Source organism: Dipteris shenzhenensis, chromosome 25, assembly GCF_047967505.1.
Source record: "Dipteris shenzhenensis isolate YYH24624 ecotype China chromosome 25, Dip_SZ_1.0, whole genome shotgun sequence".
NCBI lineage: Eukaryota > Viridiplantae > Streptophyta > Polypodiopsida > Gleicheniales > Dipteridaceae > Dipteris > Dipteris shenzhenensis.
In genome coordinates this window covers 2,326,686-2,342,875 of record NC_141620.1, presented here as the reverse complement: position 1 = coordinate 2,342,875, position 16,190 = coordinate 2,326,686, and positions in this window count along the sequence as shown.

Sequence of the window (16,190 nt, the reverse complement as noted above, 5' to 3'; positions counted from 1 at the left end):
TCTATCTTGGAAAAATATCAAATCCATTTGACCGTCAAGTATGGCCTTTCTTAGCTTAACTATGAATGCCAAATCAATCTTGTACCACAACCAAAGAATCTTCCACTTTGAAGAGGATAGGGACATGTGTCCACTCTTGACATCTAACAAAATTACTTAGTAATATTATTCAAGTTCCCTTTTGTTGAAAGCGACAAGGCAAAAAAGATGACAAATGTTCAATTGTATCATAGTATGCACCATTATGGGATTCCTAATAAATGATAAAAGATTGCATTGCAATCAAGCACCTAGTCCCTTCAAAAATGAATGTTAAAAGCATCGTGATATGCATCCCAACAATGTGGCTAGCATGATGGGGGCATGATGCATAAAAGATCTCCCCTTGCAATATACATGTCATGAAGGTAGACAAGCTAAGAGAAGTTAAGAGGCTCATTACAAAAGAAAAATCAAAGCTTAGCTAATAATTTCCCTAACTTGAACAGTTTTGTGGCTTTATTAGTAGTAGCTATGGGAATTTAAATTTAGTTTTAGCTACAAGAAAATTTAGTAGTCAACAATAAGGGCATGCAACATGTTTTATTTAAATGAAATCTAGTAAAAAAGCTATTACGTGTGGAACACTTCATGGATTTTTGAATTGAAACAAGCTTTGACTTTGTATTTAACATAAACTAAAATCAAATTCAATATGATGAAGAGATTTAGATTAGTGCACACGATATAAAGAATTGAATTAATTACGGAACATCATAGTGGTAGGACGGTTAACCGATTGGTCATAGAACTGGTCAACCAATTAGTCATACGCTTATTCACTGCTGGGTGTGGGGTTTATATTTGTAAAACCAAGTGCAAATAGGGAACAATCCAAAGAGGACAACATTAGCTAGAGAAAGTAAATGGATTTCCATGATTTTCTAAGGCAAGCCAAAAATATTATATCATAACACATGCTAGAAGTATTGGTAGCGTATAGGTGAATAGCTTAGGAGGAACATGCTTTAAGATTTAAATCTTGAGTGGATGCATGTGACACACTAGGACATAACATGCTCCAATGTGACTTTTTATAATATAACATTTTAAGAGTTTCTAGCGATATCAAAAGAAAATAATGATGGCAACTTGTTTGTTAACAAGGTAATTACACAATCAAAATATATGTAGGGAAGGATTTCCTATCATCTTTCAAGGTCCCAAAATACCTCCCTATAATCTCATGGAGATGCTTATGTATTCCCATAATCCTCAAGGAATAAAAACCATACCTATGGCATTGCAGAATAAGGCCTTATAAGTCTTAGTACCTACCCTATGCTTTGTGAAGAGATCCTAGATACATGGAATGTGACTCCAGTTTCTAAACCTGCTAGGTTCACCTTGATCTAGCTCTTATCTCTTAGATGGCAGTCTTTTGCTAATTTAGTTGTTGGAAACTCTTGCCACAAGTACCTAAGCAACATGCATGAAAAATAGGAAGGTGAGCTGCGATTGCACAAGCATGGCTACTACCTTGGGTGCCAACTCCATTTAGTAAGAATACCTATGCAAAATTTGAGTATGAGATGAATTTAACAATATGCTATGAATAAAATTTAGTCAAATCAACATGATTGTGTTTTACACTAAAAGAGCTTTAAATACGTCTTTACATAAACCTTGATATTTGAGTAGCACATGACAAAGTTACATAATTTTGAAAAGAGTTGAATTTTTATATTTTAGTGTATTTTGTATTTTAACCCCCCTCATCCAAAAGGATGCCCCCTTGGGTCTCACCTATTATGAAAGATATATACAAATATTAAGATCTTTCGTATTTTTGGAAGTATATGACAAAATATGAAGAGGGGAGAGGAGGAGAGAGGGCACAGCTAGAGAGCACACCACAAATGACTAACTGTACACTAGATATAGTTGAAAAAATAGAATATATACAAACCCTTTTAGGGTTAGGGTTAGGGGATCTAACCCTTTCCTTTATAGCACTCTATAAGGTTAGTGCTATGGACATATGATCACGCGATGGTGCTATGCACACATGATCACATGATGTTGAGCGTGAACTCTCAACACTTTCCCTTAAGATCAACATCATGAAGTAGGCCTTCCCTCAAGATGATGATTCTGGGGAATTGAATAAGGATTGAGCATTACATTCCATCACACCCCTTTAATGCAAATGTCCTTCCTCTGCGTCAAACCAAGAGCTAGTTGGTGTTTCTCGAACAGCTCTTTACCGAGTGGTTTGGTAAAGATGTCTGCAACATTCTCTTTGCTATCACAATGCTGCAGTGTGATGTCACCAAGTAACACTCTTTCTCTAATGAAGTGATCTCTGACATCAATGTGCTTTGTTCTAGAGTGATATACTGGATTTTTGGCCACTGCTTGAGCTAATTGATTATCACAGTATATTGTTGTTGGCTTTGACTCATCAAAGTAATCTGTTTCTGACAATAGTCTTCTGAGCCATATAGCCTCACATGCACCTATAGTGAGTGCTCTATATTATTCTGCTTCAGTTGAAGACAAAGAAATAGTTGGTTGTTTGTTTAACAACCATGATATAGCACCTTGACCAAGGAAAAATGCATATCCCTTATCGATCTCCTGGTCTCATGATCTCCAGCATAGTCACTGTCATAGTATCCATGCAACCGTGGATGACTTCCTCTGTATTTTATCCCAAACTGTCTTGTACCTCTGATGTATCTCAAGACTCTTTTGGCTGCATTCTAGTGAGACTGTTTTGGATTTGCCATAAACTATGCTAGTGAGCTTACTGCATAACAAATATGTAGCCGTGTGATTGTTAGATATATAAGAGATCCAATGAGTTGCCTGTAGTATCTGTCATTGACTGTAGGCTTTTTTGAATCTTTAGTAAGTTTCAAACTCTGTTCCATGGGAGTGGCTACAATCTTGCAATTGGCCATATGAAACTTCTTCAGGAGACTCTCAACATACTTGAGCTAACTCATGAATGTGCTATCTGAATCTCTCCAGGACTCAATTCCAAGACAATAGTGCATAAGTCCAAGATCTTTCATGTCAAACTCTGCAGATAAGTCTTGTTTCAATTTTTTGATGAAGCTATCCTTGCTTCCTATCACAATCAGATCATCTACAAACAAAAGTACAATAGTAATGTCTTCCCCTTGAACTTTGTAGTAGAGAGTATGATATGCATTGGATTTCATGTATCCCAGATCAGCAAAATACTTGTCAATTCTATTGTACCAACTTCTGGGTGCTTGCTCTAAGCCGTAGAGACTTTTCTTGAGATGGCAAACCTTATTCTTCTTTCTTGGTTCAACATAACTTGCTGGTTGTTACATGTAGACTTCCTCATCTAGATAACCATTGAGAAATGCATTCTTGACATGGAGCTGATACACATTCCATTTGATGAGTATTGCTAGTGATATCAAGAACTGTATGGAATGCATCTTTGCTACTGGAGCATAAGTCTCATCATAGTCTTGACCATATTGTTGTGCAAATCCTTTTGCAACTAATCTGGCTTTATATCTCTGAATACTTCCATCTGGATTGTACTTCACTTTGTATACCCATTTGTTTGCTATGGCCTTCTTTCCTAGTGGAAGGTCACATAATTCCCAAGTATTATTCTTATACAAAGCATCCATTTCTTCATTCATAGCAGTTTGCCATTCTGGCTTGTCTACTGCGTCTTCGAAGTACACTGGCTCTTCTGTAGCCATGATGGTAGTCATAAGAGCATAGTTGGTGGTTTTCACCTGAATTGCTTTGCCTTTCTGAGCATATGTTAATTTGGCTAGAGGTCTGCTTTCCCTAGTAGACCGTCTGAGCTACTGTGGCTCTACTTGGGGTGTTGCTGGCAATTCTTTCTCTTCTTCATCAACCTGTTCTGAAGATGATTGTGAAGTCAATGCTTCTATCTCCTATGTAGGTGAGGCTTTCCTTCTGATTCCTCATCAAAGATTACCTCTCTCGAGATAATGACTTTGCGGTTGATGGGATCATACAATTTGTATGCTTTGCTTTCTTCACTGTAGCCAACCATGATGCATTTGCGTGACTTCGCATCCAATTTTCTATGATGATCATCATGTATGTGGGCATATGCTATGCAACCAAATATGCGGAGATGCCCAATGCGTGGCTTGTGTCCAGTGAATGCTCCATAAGGAGTCATACCCTGTATCGGTTCGGTAGAAAGCCGATTAAGCAAGTAGTTTACAGTAGCTATTGCTTCTGCCCAATACTGATTCGAAAGATGCTTTTCACTAAGCATTGCTCTAGCACTATCTGCTAAAGTCCCATTCTTCCTTTCAGCTCTTGCAGTCTGCTGAGGAGTATCTGCACATGTGAATTGTCTTCGTATGCCGTGTTTTTTGCAAAAGTTCATGAATGCTGAAGACATGTATTCACCTCCTTTGTCTGATCTCATGACCTTGATCTTTCTGCCTGTCTGGTTTTCTACCATGGCTTTGAATTCTTGAAATCTGGAAAACACTTCAGATTTCTCTTTCAGAAAGTAGACCCAACAATATTTGCTATAGTCGTCGATGAAGGTCAAGTAGTAAAGTGAACCATTGATGCTGCGGGTCTGGGCATAACCCCATACATCTGTATGTATCAAATCAAGAATACCTTGTGCACGAAAGGTACTTCTGACAAAGTTGGTTCGCTTTTGTTTGCTAAAGCAGCATGCTTCACAGACCTTTCCAAGAAAGTGTAGCTTTGAAATCCCAATTGCCATATTCTGATTCCTGAGATCTAACAAGTACTTGAAGTTGACATGACCATATCTCTTGTGCCATTTTGTAGATAGTGGCATCTATTGCATTTGAGCTGACATGGCATGCTTATCTGGTACTGTAGCTAGCATTCTGTATAAGCATCCTTCCTTGACACCTTTTGCTACTAGTTGACATCTTTTGGATTTGTCTCTGATAGTGCATTCATCACCGTCGAAGATGACTTTATAATTGTGTTCCGTCATTTGACCTACTGACAAGAGGTTTTTGCTGAGCTTCGGAACATAGAGCACATCTTTGACTAATCCTTTTGTACCAGTGAAATCGTTCATAGGGATAACACCTATCCCTTGAACTGGATTCGGTGTATTGTCTACTATGTAGATGACATTTTTTTGTCCTTCTAATGGTTTCTCTGTGAACCATTCCTGATGATTTGTCATATGAGATGATGCATTGTTGTCGATGTACCAAGGATCTTGTTCCACTTGGTTGACTTGATAGCTATAATCCTCTTTGGGATTGAAATCAGTGTCTAGGTACACTGTATCAGTTTGATGCAATTCCTCGCTTGCAAGAAACATATTTCCATGTTCATTTGCAAAATGACTGATTAGAATGTCTACCACGATGATTTCCTCTGCCTGGGGAATTCCCTCGATTACTGCTAGATTGACCGCCTTGGTCGTACTGCTTCTTGGGGAAATCTCTTTCATAGTGTCCAAACTTGTGACAATAGTTGCACTGAATGTTTGACACATTGGTGGATGCATTCCCTCATCCTTGAAATCTTCCTCGGTTGAAATGATTTCCTCTTTGTTGATTCTGATGTTGCTGAGGATGATGCTGATGCTGATGCTAATTTTGACATTGATTTTATTGATGATGACCACTTTCTAGTATGATCTACCTCTGCCTTTGCCTCTGCCTCTACTTCTATCTAAAGCTATGAATCCCTGATCATTAGAATGACCTTTATGTGCTTGAATGGCCTGAGTCCTGAGTTCTTCACCAAGTAGAATTGACTGAAGCTCTTCTAGTATCGGAATTTGCCGTTGGATGGCAATACTCTAGATTAGATTCTCATATCCCTCTCCTAGTCCATTCAGGATTACTTGAACCATTTCTCCGGGGTCCATAGTCTCTCCTGCTGTTGCAAGTTGATTGTTATAGTCTTTTATGCAGAGTACATAAGCATGACCGGTTTCACTGCTGTTGCGGAAACTCTGGTTGATTTAGTTTCTCAGTGTGAGAATCCTGGATGTGTTCTTGGACTCGTAGAGTGCTGCAAACATATCCCATGCTTCTTTTGATGTCTTGACTATGTTGAGTTTCCTAGCATGACATCTTGCACATTCTGCTTGATCAGGTGATAGGCATACTTGTCTTTCTTATCCCATTCTGCTTGAGCTCGGGCAGTGGCAGGATCTGCTACTGGTGCGAAAACTATTTGTGTAGATGTAGATCCTGATGTAGATCCCATTGCTGGTGCTATGACAACAGATGGAGTAGAGCTACTGGTAGCTGGATCGGCCAATGGTCTAGGTGTAGGCCCATCGATATACTCCCATTTGTCCTGAAGCACAAGAATGGTCTCCATTCGGTATTTCCATGTACCGTAATTGGAGTTGTCTAACTTAGCAGAGGCCTTTAAATTGAGGTTGCTAGTCGACATGGTGCAAGAAATGTACTCAAAAGTGTCATGAAGATCTCTGTATGAATCAACTGCAAATACACTGACTATGCTAAGTGAAATCTCTGAACCGTCGGTGAAGATAGAACTGCAGTATATAAAAGCTAATCTGTATCACAAGGCTTGTGGCAATGATGCCAGGAATAGCCAAGAGGCTTTACAAGGCTGAAATGATGTGCACGATGCCATGAAATAGCTGAATAGGCTTTACAATGGTGGCATGTGTGTGTGAAATCAAATGCTATTTGCCCATTGAAACAATCGGTAATACCAACTCTGAAGTCTGCCCACTGAACCGATGGACATAAGGTTTCAGGTAATGTAATGATGTGAAACCGTATGTGAGCGTATGGAGTAGGTACTAGTCGGGAATTTCGAGCATGGCTTAGATTGGCAACTTGGGGAAATTCAAAGCATCCCCTCTATGGCGATCTAGTCTACTTTGATCTAGATCTAAACCAACTGTTGATCGATGAAAGAACAACAAATAATTCATTTTCTTTTGTTCTTTTTAAGTGCTAGGTCAGATGCGTTGATGTAGAGGCAAATGTGCATGAAGGAAGTGGTTTTGTCGGCGAGGCTCAAATGTGAGTGTAACTTGTGCCGAAATGTGTGCATATGTGATGATGCGTAGAGCACGAAAAAACGAGCGACTTTCGTTTTTGTAGCACCCTCAAATTCTTCCTAGATCAAGAGATATGACTTGATCTAGGTGGAGGGGCAAAAGGAGTGCAAATGTGCTCAATGATGATGTGTCACTGTGAGTCATATGCATTGATGATATGGCACTATGCCTAGCAAGAGGTGTGCGAGTGGAGCTCTGTGCTGAGGTGGCAAGAGTGGTCACATGCAGTGACTATGAAGCACTATGTGTGCCTACAGAGGTCAGTGCTGACTGGACAGCTGAGGTGGCACTGTTGAGGTGGCTAATGACGTAGCCAGATGATGTGGCACTGATGATGTGGCAGTTGAGCTGGGCTCCTGATGTGGCAGTTGGAGATAAGGTGATGACATGTCCAGTGGATAAGATGACATGGCAATCGATTGCCACGTGTCACAATGTTCACCACGTGGTGACCCAGCCAGGGCTTAACTTGACCCAGGTTTACCTAGCCAACCCTATCCTATCTTGACAAAGGGTGGCCAGCTTGCCATGTGTCTGACTGTTGGGCACTAGAATCTTTGGAAGATTTCGATGAAATCTAGTGATTCTGTCATCGTTTCTGTTGGAGCTCGTTGGAGAGCGCGGTTGGAGCTCATTGCTTCGTCCCATTCAGTTCATTGGTAGTCCAAGCTATGCTGGAGCTCGTGCACATGGCACTATGTAGATGGCTCCTTGGAGAGCCATTGAAAGTGTCGTTGGAGTAGCCTTTTTCTTCAGAGTTGCTCAGTGTGCAAGGCATTGAAGAGCGGCTTGTGCCCAGAGTCATGGGGGCTGGGCTATTCCTCGATGTGGAGGTCGAAGCTTGCTTTCGTTGGCACCGCAGAGTTGTAGGGAGGCCATCTAAGAGTCATGGCTAAGGGACTATTGAAGGAGATGGTGTGCTATTGCACTAGTTGTAGGTGTTAGTCATCTAGTGGTGCACAGGAGGCTTAGAGAGGCCCAGTTTTATCGTGGGCGCTTAGATAGAGTACTAAGCATTGTGGGTTCTGGTTGACGACTGGCTTTGCTAGAGACACCATTGCAGTCGCGCATCATAGGGCAGAGGCTAAAGTTTGCTATTGCTGTTGATGGCAGTCGTGAGGTTGGAGATGCTTGCTCGTTGGCGCTATTATTTAGGAGGTCGTGGTCGTGTCGCTGGAGGGCTATCAAGAGGGTGTTGCTCGTCGGAAGGAGCACTGTCACAGAGACATCGTTTCTTTGAGAGGCATCATTTCTTGGTTGTAGAAGTCGATGGCCAGGAGCTTGTTCATTAGAGATAGATGGCTCATGAAACTACTGTTAGCTATGGAGCTGTTGGGGATGTCACCCGTGAGCACTATAGTCGCTCGTCGTTGATGAAGCCAGGAGGCTTGGAGCCACTTTGTTGTAGACGAGGCAAGGTAGAGGCTAGCCGATGCTGCTAGAGCCACTGGTGATGGAGCTGGCCGAGAAGCTACAGATCTAACTTCTCTCCCTCACACTCCCTAGAATCAAACTAGAGAATATCTTTCTCTCAATAAACTCAGAAACTATCTCATGGGCCTCTCTCAATGAAGAACTCTCCAAATGGAGTTGAATGGTCAGAAATTTTCTCTCTTAAGTGACAGAATGTTTCTTTCAAAGAATGGATGAAGGTCTCTCACCACCGGAAGTGAACTCTCATGGAGGATACTCAAGAGAACACTCAATCTCACAATCTCTCTCACACTCTCAAGAATCACAATGCCTCAGCGGAAGGCAACGGAGCTCTGATACCATGACAAAATATGAAGAGGGGAGAGGAGAAGAGTCGAGATGATGAGAGCACACCACAAATGACTAATTGTATACTAGATTTAGTTGAAAAAATAGAATATATACAAACCCTTTTAGGGTTAGGGTTAGGTAATCTAACCCTTTCCTTTATAGCACTCTATAAGGTTAGTGCTATGCACATATGATCACGTGATGGTGCTATGCACACATGATCACATGATGTTGAGCGTGAACTCTCAATAGTATAAACCTTATGTTTATGGTAGGGAGGACTGAAAATTGTCATATTTTTCATTGTATATTTAAAGCTCTTGTGGGAAATCCATGCATATTTTTATATGGACCTTGTCCCTCCATACCTTAGACTTTGGACGAGGGTAGTAACATAATGCATATTGAGTTAGCACCCCATGGAATACTAGCCCAAAACCATGCTATGCACATGTTTCTTTGCAACTAGCTTGTAGGATGGTTCTGTTGATGGAAATATCTTCTAAATTTTCTTGCAAAATTGGGTACTCTTCATGTACACCAATAAGGTGTTGATGGCCCTCCAATATATCACAAGAGCTATCGACCATGCAAAGCATATCTGATGGGAACAATACTTTTCCTATGCCTTAACCTAGGTGGTATTGAAATGTTCTCAAAAGAAATAGACTATTTTTTGAAGTTTTTTTTAAATGGAATTACATTTAAAATAAAAATCTTTACAAAACATGGATATTAGTATTAGTATAAGCATAAAAAAGAAAGCATCAATATTAGCATTGATATTGGCGTCAATAAACAACACTATCATTGGATAAATATATTGATGTAAAATTTGATAAAAATACACAGATACTACTACTATATAAGATTTTTTTAAAATGCTTATATCGATGGATACATCGATAAAAATGCCAATGCTAAGACATTTAAGGGACCTTATTAACAGTAATATTGATGATTATATGGATAGTAATATCGATCCTTTTAATTTTTATAAAATTCTTTTTGACCATCAAATATATTAACTTTTATATGGATGGAAATATTGATTTTATAAACTTTTACAAAATGCTTTTTAATGGTAGTATTGATGCTTTTTGTTTTGCAAATTTTGTGTTAGGGCTTGGTCTTTGCCCTAATTTTTCCATTTGTATATTTTTTGTATTACATTGCATAATAATTAGCTACCTCTTCAATCAAACTTGCATTGACCCGATGCCATAAGGCTATCTTGTCGATCGTTGCCATAGCTTTATCCCACTGACCGTCGCTTTAACTCCATCCCATTGACTTGCTATCCTGCCGATCAAACTTGTATTAACCCATTGCCATAAGGCTATCCCGCCGACGGCCATCACCATAGCCCTATCCCCACGTTGTAGGGATAGCTCTGGGAACGCAAAAATAAGGAAAAAGCACATGGAAATTGGGACCCCAAGAATCAAGAAATGATGAAATTTGCATGCAAATTGCATTGAAATATACCCCATTGAAAGAAGCTGCCACCCCTTGACCCCACGTCGAGGCAGACTCAACCTAGAATTGAGGCAGCAACTACACATACTAACACATGCACTTGAGATCAAGAAGAGTCCTACAAGCTCATTCTAAGCCTACAGACAGTGCCTCAAATACCATCTTGCCAACCTCCATACCTACCTTGGCATCCTTAGGGTTAGTAAGAGCGAAGAGAGGAGCAAACTAGCCAGCAAGAAGATGAAGAGATGGAAGCTAAAAGAAAGCATGACCAAGAAGCTCTCCTATAATAGCGGGGCAGGCTAAGCTCAAGAGATAGCAAGAAGAAGAGGCTTGCAAGAAGGTAGCAGAGGCCATGGAAAAGCCCTACCGATAATGCGCCCTTAAGAAGCCAATCCATGAGGGTGACAATATTATTAACAGGACAACTTAGGAGCCCGGTAGATAGACCCCCCCTCAGAGACCAACTGGTGGCCGAGCCCAAAACCTGACCTAGGAGTAGGTCAAGGAAGCTATAACTAGCCAGCAAATGCAAGGACAAGGACAAGGACAACAAGAGCCATAGTGGCCTCACCATCTAAATGCCTATCACAAGCAATCAAACACTATACCTCCAATGCATATAACACGGTAGAGGGTTATGCAAGGACTATGCATGAGAATAGGCAGGCCTGACAAAAAGAATTAGTTTTCATGGAATCCCTTACATCCATGGCAGCAACAACTCACTGGATGCTAGCAAGTAGACAAGAGTATACGGCCCAACAAACTCTTTCCCCGTAGCCCATGCTCACAACAAACTCCAGATTACAGAGGCGGCACTACAAAAAGAAAAGGCGGATAGGCTCATGGTGGAAGCAAGCAGCCAGAAGGCAATAGAAATTGGCCAAAAGCTAGAGATAAAGCTGCAATAGATGGAGGAGGCCCTTGCAACTGAGCACTCCCGCAATGACACCCTCTAGGAATTATGATGCGCTCCAACACCAAGCTACTCTAGATCTCAGCAGCAATACACATGGGCATGGGAGGAGAAGCAAGCCTTAGAAGAAAGGGTGGCCAAGTAGATTGAGCAGCTCCATGAGCTCATCCAACAGAGGAAGCCATAGATTATTAGTCTCCAAGGAGATCTCCAAATAGCCTGTGCTATTTTTGGATTACAATCAGCACAACGGTAGTATAGGATAAAAGTGGTCACCACTAGCAGGGTGGTTGACATATGGGCCCTTAAGGGATCTCCTTTAGGGGCAACGTCCATATCTACATGCCATATATGTCCACTGGCATATCGATATGGCCCTTGATCGATAATTGCATTTACACATGCTCTTTTAGGATTGCATCTAGCGGGGTGATTGGCTGCACACAATGCGTTGTTTAGGATAAACTACCACTAGCATGGTGGTTTCCTTTAATCATTACAAGATGAATGGCATATAATATATTCATTCAAGATTTGTGGCCACCATTCTACCCAATGGTTTTACAAGATAAGGTGCATACATTTTCCCTTGTTTAGGATTACTAAAACAAGCATGAGGTTGTTTGGGATTTACAATTTGAGATTTAATAAAACAAGCATGATGGGTTTGGGAATTACTAAAAACAAGCGTAGTTGTTGTAAAACAAAGTGGTGAGTTTAGGATCCACTAAAACAAGCCAACTGTAAATGCATTTTCCATTTTTTAAGTATAGTTGGAATATATTTTCTCTTGGTTACCCACGTAATGAGAATACATTTTCTTATATTGTCGTAGTCGTCCACTACTCCAATACACCTCATGAATTTCTAAATCCATTTTGAGGACACGCTTGCCCTTCTTTTATCTAGGTACAACTTGCAACTAAAACTTACTAGCTCTTACTAGATGAGAGTACACAAATGTGACTCTTATGTAACATAATGTAATTGTGGTCTCTCTTAGATGTTTTTTTGTACTAGATAGCTCCAACTACCACATCCCATTTCTCATAGCTTTTTCCCCAATGATCCTTAAATTCTTCCTCAACCTAGTGCTTGGGTTTGGTACACTACAACACAAAGTATGGGCCATCTTCCTCATTCTCTCTAGAGGTAGCAAAACAACTGTAAAGTTATCCCCCTCTTGCTGACAATCACTGAGGTCATCAAAACACTCCCCAAGCTGTGGTGATTTATAATTTGTCTCTCCATTTTTTATCACTCCATCTTCACATAGAGAGAAAACTTGAACTGCCTCCCATCTCTTCATACTTGCAATGTCCTCACAACTGTCATGATCTCTTGTGACGCACACACTATAGAAACAATAAAATTTTATTATTTTAAGTAGGTGGTTGTTTGAAAAGCCCCATATGTTGTGCAAACTATGAGTTCCTTTAATGGCCTCACAATCATGTCTACTTCTCCTTTGCACTTCATTCACTTTCAGTTTATGGAACACTTTGCGCACCTTTGTGCACTACACTATTCTTGAGGCTTTGTTTATTGTATGTTGATTATACCCTTGCGCGCGAAGAGGTTGATTGTGAGCCATGTTATAGCATCATGGAAGCCATTGAGTTTTCCTTTAGGGCATGTTAATTGGTGTCTAAACAGAGCTCCCTTAATAACAACAGCACATCCATTATGTTCCCCCATGCCACCACGTCATGCTTAGATTGGTCAAGGATTTAAATCTTGAAATCCAGGGGCTGATTTAAACTAAGAGGAAGCACCATTTGGCTATAGCCAATGTTAATTTATATTTTCTTGTACATGAGGATCATCATTTTTCATTCATTCCAAATGCAATAGAAAAGCATGTTGCACAAATAAGTTGTTGTGTTTCCTATCATTCAAAATGTAGAAAGGGTATGTGCTTTGTAATGACTTAAACTCTGAGTCAGCAAGTAGATTGGCATCATTCATAAAACAATCAAGCAAATGACTACACATGATATGAACTAGAATCATTATCCACTTGTTGTACCCATGAGAACTTTGTATCTCATCTTGTTCTTGAAATGAGTATTTTTTTACAAAATCTATGATAGATACAATAGTGTCATGGGGGAAATTGGCAAGGCACTTCCTAAACATCTTATCTTGCTAGCAAGCCATGAAATTGTGAAGCACATATTTTGGGATAGATTGAACCAAGTGCTCTACAAGACCCCTTGATTGAGTGCTCTTATACGATAGTAGCCATCTCGTTTTCCCCTATGCTTCAATATTAGCAAGTTTAGATCTCCTCCATTTTAGAGCCATAGGGTTGTCTTCCCTCATTTCATTTGGAAAGACATCAAATTGCCTCTTCTTCAAACTATAATGTGTGCATGTGCCAGGAGTGCATTCAATGTAGTGCCACTCAGAGTCTCCCTTTGGGTAGACCTATGGCACCCACAAAGGCCTTAGGCTACTAATTTGGTCTCCCTCACAACACATGATGAGGATCCGGGTCACCTACAGACTGCACATTGATCTACAAGACATGGGCATCTATCTCCATGAAGCAATGCTTTAACATGACTAGATCTCAAGTCATTCAAAGCTAGGTCAAAGTCTATGTGTGTTTTACAACAACACACATTCCTGTCTTTGAGTTTCCTAGCATACCAAGGCTTATAATCCTTAAATCTCATTTTCTAATTGAGCCATAAACTTTAGATATAACTCAGTCAGCTCGAGGTGAGCTCACCCAACATATGGGAAATAAAATTTCAAAAAAACAAACACTGTGTTTTTGCACTACTATGAGGAAAACAAACATAAGTACATGCAAAAACACAGTCTAATCAAGCTAATTAACTTAATCAAGCTACTAGAGAATAAAAACATTTCACCACTATAAAACAAAACAATTTCAACCATCAGGTTGGTTTAGGATGATCACATAGCTTGTATCCGATCTATACCAGCTCGGTGATATATTGTTGTTCTAACCACCGGGATGGTTTAGGATAATCACATTACTAATTAAACTAATCATTCTTATACTAGAAAATAAAACAATTCCACTACTATAAAATTCTGCAAGATGGGCATTTATTTCAAAAAGGAAACTCTAGTATGTCACACTATGAGCAAAAATGTTAAGAGTGAGTTATTCTAAATAGATAAAAATATCTCAAAGCCATTTTAGTTGAGTGTCATTAGATACACGCCAAACCTAGAGCCCAAGTTTAACAACCAATTGATGTAGGACTAAAGAGAACATAAGAACTCTTTGTAGACTCTTTGAGATCTTTGATGGATGTGGGTTCAATTTTGAGCAGACAACTTTTGAACATTTGAGTCTCTTGCTAGCCTAATGTGACACTTTTACTAGAGTCTGTGTCTTGTAGGATTTCCATATCCTTATATATTTTCAGTGGGAAAATTACAATTGTTTGTCATGTTTAGCATGTTGTATTTGTGCCTTAAGTGCCTTTCTTTTGGTATTTCCTTTCATATTTAAGAGAAGAAAAATAAGAAGAGAGGAATATAAGAAACTAAAGAATATGATTGGCTATGGTCATAGTATGCAAAGAAATGTTAATGTAGGTTTTCCTAAATAGAGAAAAGATATTAAATTCTTTTCAACTTTAGTTAATTTTTCTAGGATACATGATAGTTTGAGGCATAATTAATGCCTCAATGACGAGAAAAGAAGGACAAAAATCCAAGTAGTATGAAATGTTTGAAGCAAAAATGATGCTTTTGTGAAAGTTCTAGTTGTAAAATAACATACATATCTAGCACAAGCAAAATTTTCTTATAACCACATTGTTACTTAGATGATGTTCTCCCTAGGGCCTTCTCCTTACAAACTTGAACATGCCTTACTTTCTTAGCAAGCATTACAGAAATGCATATATGGAGATCAAGATGTAGAGAGGCACTTGATGGCTAGTAGATCCACCCATCTCATAGTTTAACCAATATTTTGATAGACATTGTACATGCTTTGATGACTATTTGGCTGAGCATGAAGGGGTAGCCTCTGCTAGGAGGACTATCTTCCTCAAGGAGTGGAGAGGATACCCTTTTTCTCAAAGTCTAGCATAGATTTGATGTGGCATTTTTAGGCTCAACACTTCTTCTTAATGAGTTATTTTTTGACAACCCAAGTAGAAGGAAAGATTATGGGGTGAGAGGAGTGCAATAGATTTTTTTTAAAAAGCTCGCTTTTTGTGGTCACTTACATCTAACTAACATCTCATGGAGAACTATGTCCCCCCAACTTATGTGTTGAGTGCCACCCCAAGTGTGGGCTCCCATTGCTATTTAAGGAGGGAATGGAGAAGATACTAGGGTCATGATGGACCTAGGCATGTGGTACTTTGCCTCAAGGCCCCCTTTCACCTATGAATCCAAGCATATGCAAGGCTAGCCCCAAAGCCCCATGAGTCAAGAGAGTTGCCTTATCCATATGAAGTGTCAACTAAATTTGCAATATAAGAAGCATCCAACAAAAAGAATGAGGGAGAAGCAACAAGTAAAGCTACCTTGAGGTGGAATACAACAAATCTAAGTGAAGGCAAATTGGATCATGCAAATGCTTAAAGAAGATTGGCCCTATTGCCTACAAAGTAGATCTATAATCAATCTCATATTTGGTATTCCTAATCAATTTGATGAATGTGAATGGTACAAACCAACAAGTTGGCTGATCTAATAATGAAGCATGCCTTCAATGCCATCAAATGAGCTTGAAGAAGATGAAAAACCTAAATACTTTCTAGAAGAGTAGAATTTGACTATGAGAAGGAAAATTTGTTACTAAAGGATAGTAGAGTGAAAGATAAACACCTTATATATGGGATACTAGAGTGAAACTAAACACCTTATATATGGGAAAAGCAAAGAGCTTGTTCATCTCCAATTAGGATATTGGATACTTTTAAACTTAGGGAGGTTAGAAGGTTGTAAGGACTA